This window comes from Aegilops tauschii, chromosome 1, assembly GCF_002575655.3.
Source record: "Aegilops tauschii subsp. strangulata cultivar AL8/78 chromosome 1, Aet v6.0, whole genome shotgun sequence".
Lineage (NCBI taxonomy): Eukaryota > Viridiplantae > Streptophyta > Magnoliopsida > Poales > Poaceae > Aegilops > Aegilops tauschii.
In genome coordinates this window covers 289,740,556-289,744,645 of record NC_053035.3, presented here as the reverse complement: position 1 = coordinate 289,744,645, position 4,090 = coordinate 289,740,556, and positions in this window count along the sequence as shown.

Here is a 4,090-nt window from a genome sequence, read left to right as displayed (position 1 = left end):
ACTTGATAGTTTAAGTGCACCATGCTTTACGGCTTAGAACCGGGACTTCAAAAATGTTTTGAACACCATGGAGCATATAAGATGTTCCAAGAGTTGAAATTGGTATTTCATACTCATGCCCATGTCAAGAGGTATGAGACCTCTGACAGTACTTTGCTTACAAGATGGAGGAGAATAGCTCAACCAGTGAGCATGTGCTCAGATTGTCTCGGTACTACAATTGCTTGAATCAAGTGGGAGTTAATCTTCCAGATAAGATAGTAATTGACAAAGTTCTCTAGTCACTATCACCAAGTTACTAGAACTTCGTGATGAACTATAATATGCAAGGGATGAGGAAAACAATTCCCAAGCTCTTCGCGATGCTAAAATCGGCAAAGGTGGAAATCAAGAAAAGCATGAAGTGTTGATGGTTGACAAGACCACTAGTTTCAAGAAAAAGGGCAAAGGGAAGAAGGGGAACTTCAAGAAGAACGGCACGCAAGTTGCTTCTAAAGTGAAGAAGCCCAAGTCTGGACCTAAGCCTGAGACTAAGTTCTTCTACTGCAAAGGGACTGGTCACTGGAAGCGGAATTGCCCCAAGTATTTGGCGGATAAGAAGGATGGCAAAGTCAACAAAGGTATATTTGATATACATGTTATTGATGTGTACTTTACTAGAACCCCTCAGTATTTGATACTAGTTCAGTTGCTAAGAGTAGTAACTCGAAACATGAGTTGCAAAATAAACAGAGATTAGATAAGGGCGAAGTGATGATGTGTATTGGAAGTGATTCCAAGGTTGATAAGATCTCCATAGCACACTCCCTTTACCTTCGGGGTTAGTTTTGAACCTAAAGTAAATGTTATTTGGTGTTTGTGTCAGAGTAAATGACCACGGGTAGCCTCATCAGTCTCCCCTGGTATTTCAAGACATCGGGGCCGACTGCGCCCCTCAAGCGTCAAAGACATAGCGCCGCCTTCCTAGGGCCGGCTTGTCCATGCGGCCGGCTACCAGAGGCCGGCGGACTCCAGAAGGCAGCCTCGAGATGGGCCGACTCCTGGTAGGCGGCCTCCAGAGAGGCCGGCTCCCAGCAGGCGGCCCCCCGTGCCCTCAAAGTTTGCACCCACATAAACACGACTAGACGGGGCGTGGCTACAGTGCAGCCTGCCACCCCCGATTCCCGAGCCAAGCGTGGCCACAGTGCAGCGTACTGGGCGGACATCCCTCGCCCGGCGCGACACTGTTGCCACACAGCCCATGATATCATCCATGGCAGAAAGACCATGCCCCCACGACGGGCTGTCGGTACGACCCACAGGCGGCGGGCCGTACCTATCAGTGAGAAGCCAGAAGACGGCCAGCCCTGGCCTGTCGGCTCGAGGGGAGGCTGGTTCCTGACCAGGCGGCCCTCCCCTCCCTCGGAGTCTGTGCGCCATTAACCATAAGAGACGGGGAATGGCTACAGTGAACTCCCACCAGGCGGCGGGGCTGTAGCCACGCTTCCCCGACAAAGCAAGCATCATCAGCAGCACGGCTACAGTACTAAGCAGCCGGCAAGACCCGCGAGCGGCGGGCACGGCTTGTCAGCCAAGTACAAGACAGCCGTCGGGTCCCACCAGGCGGCGGGCCCCAGCTGCTAGCGGAGAAGCCGGCGACCGTAGACACTGACAGCCGGGTCCTACACCCGGCCAGATTACCTTTGTACCCCTGGGGGGTGGGCCTATATAAACCCCCCAGGGCACCCATGCAAAGGGTTCAGCCCCTGAGATATACACACATGACGTAGAGAGAGGAGAGAGCTAGCCTTGCCCTTCTTCCTCCTCTAGCAAACAGCTCAAGGAGCACTTGTAGCTGCTTGTTGATTTAGTGATCATGCGGAGACCCCGCAGAGCAGGACTAGGGGTGTTATCTCCTAGGAGAGCCCCGAACCTGGGTAAAGGGCGCCGGCGTTCGTGTCTACGCCTTATCCCATTTCCAGGCACCGGCGATGCCTTACTAGCTCCCACTATGATTAGCCATCCTTTGGCATATGTCGCACCAAACCCCCGACATTTGGCGCCCACCGTGGGGCTAGGTGCACCGTCGTCCAAAGATTAGTTCTGGACAGGAACCTTGTTCCTTCCTAGCAAGCGCAGCCAGCCCGGCACGCCCGATCGCGTTTGCGCCGACGCGCTACATGGCGCAGAGCTCGCGTGCGCGGCAGCTTGCCTCGCTGACCTTGTTGGCGAGATCCGCCTCTCCGACGAGCCCGCGCCAGGCACGGGTGCTGCCAGCTCCGAGAGCCGCCTTGTCGACCTCCTAGGCAAGCTCGACATCGCCAACGAGCCCGCCTCCCAACTAGAGTCGATCGGCTCCACCGACCCGGTGGTTGTCGACTCCGACACGGCATCCCTCGACGCTTTCCCCACCAACATGGTGGTCATCGATGACCCGCTCCCTCGAGCAGATAGCGGCGGCAGCACCATCACAGAGGTGCTCGTCATTAGCCACGGCGGAGGCGCCGACGAAGCCGCACACGATCCATTGCAGGAGGCACTACGGGACCTGTCCGCACCCATCACGGAAGATGCCAACGCCGAGACGCTAGAAGGCGGCATTGCGGGACCTGTCCGCACCCATCGCGGAAGACGCTAACGCCGAGATGCTAGAAGCCTGCCACGTCTCTCTCGTCGAAAGCGCCAAGAAGTTGGCGGGCCCAGCTGTGTGGGTCCTGTCCGCCAGCGCGGCGCAGCCATCGCCAGCATGCTGGGTGCTGACCGCCCAGTCTACGCCACGCCCATGGAGAACATACGTGCTGCCCAGGCGGCAGCAGACGAGTTGGAAAATTTCAAGGGCGACGAGCACCGCTACATGACCGAGCGTGTTCAGCGGCTCATTGACGCGGCTGCCGCATGGCAGAGCCCGGCGCGCACGCCGCAAATCCTCCTACCCCCCCCCCCCCCGAGACCAAGGCGCGACCTCCCAGACGCCGACAACAGGCGGCGCCCTCGACCGAAGAGACAAAGAGCCGGCTGCTAGCCGTGGCCGGATGCGCATCACCATCGAGCGCGACCAAGATGGCCGCCCATGAGTTGTAGAGCGGTGAAATGACCATCCGCCTCCTCCTCCTCCTCAGAGGGAGAGGTATGCTTCCCCGCCGCCTGTCGAGCACCCGACGCTCGGCGATCGACTGGGCCGCCGAGAAGGAATTGGAGAAACCGACTCCCGCCATCGGATCAACCGACTGAATCATTCCTTGGCGCTAGAAGAAGAAGATGCAATCATCCCGCCTTGTTTTGGCCCCCGCATCCGCGACGAGCCCTTCCCCAAAGGGTTCTCGCTCCCAAGAGACATGCCCAAGTACAACAGCTCCGTGAAGCCGGAAGATTGGCTGGTGGACTACTCCACCGTAGTCAGCATAGCAAACGCCAACAAGCGCGTTGCCGTGAAATACGCCCCCCTCATGCTTCAGGGCATGGCCTGGACCTGGCTTAACAGCCTCAAGCCCTACAGCATCAACAGCTGGGTAGATTTCACCAAAGTCTTCATCCGCAACTTCACCAGCACCTACAAGTGGCCACCCAAGCCCCGCCAGCTCTCCCTGTGCGTCCAAGGCCCCATAGAATCCACTCGCGACTACCTGACGTGGTGGGCCGAGTTGCACAACTCCTACGAAGGGGTGCACGAGATTCAAGCCATAGAATATTTCACCACCAGGTGCAGAGAAGGCATCCTCCTCAAGCACCGACTCCTCTGCGACGAGCCGGCAACACTCGATGAGCTGCTGATCATAGCAGACAAGTACGCCACTGCCGACTCCTCCATGAAGTTTCAGCTCCGTGTGGACGCCTCTGGGAAGGTGCTCCCCCCGGCTCCCAAAACGCCGGCTGGAGACTCCAGTCGGCGCCAGCAGTAGAGCGACAACAAGCGCAAAGCCCCGATGCCGGCTTCCTCCAGCCAGCAGGTGGCGACAGTCGAAGACCAGCAGCCGGAAGGGCAGCCCTTACCCAAGCGTCAGAAGGGCGGCAAGCCGGCTTGGTTGCCTGCCTTTTTCTATGAGCAAACCCTCGATGCTCCTTGCAAGTTCCACAGTGGCGCAAAGCCGTCCAACCACACAACCTGGAAATG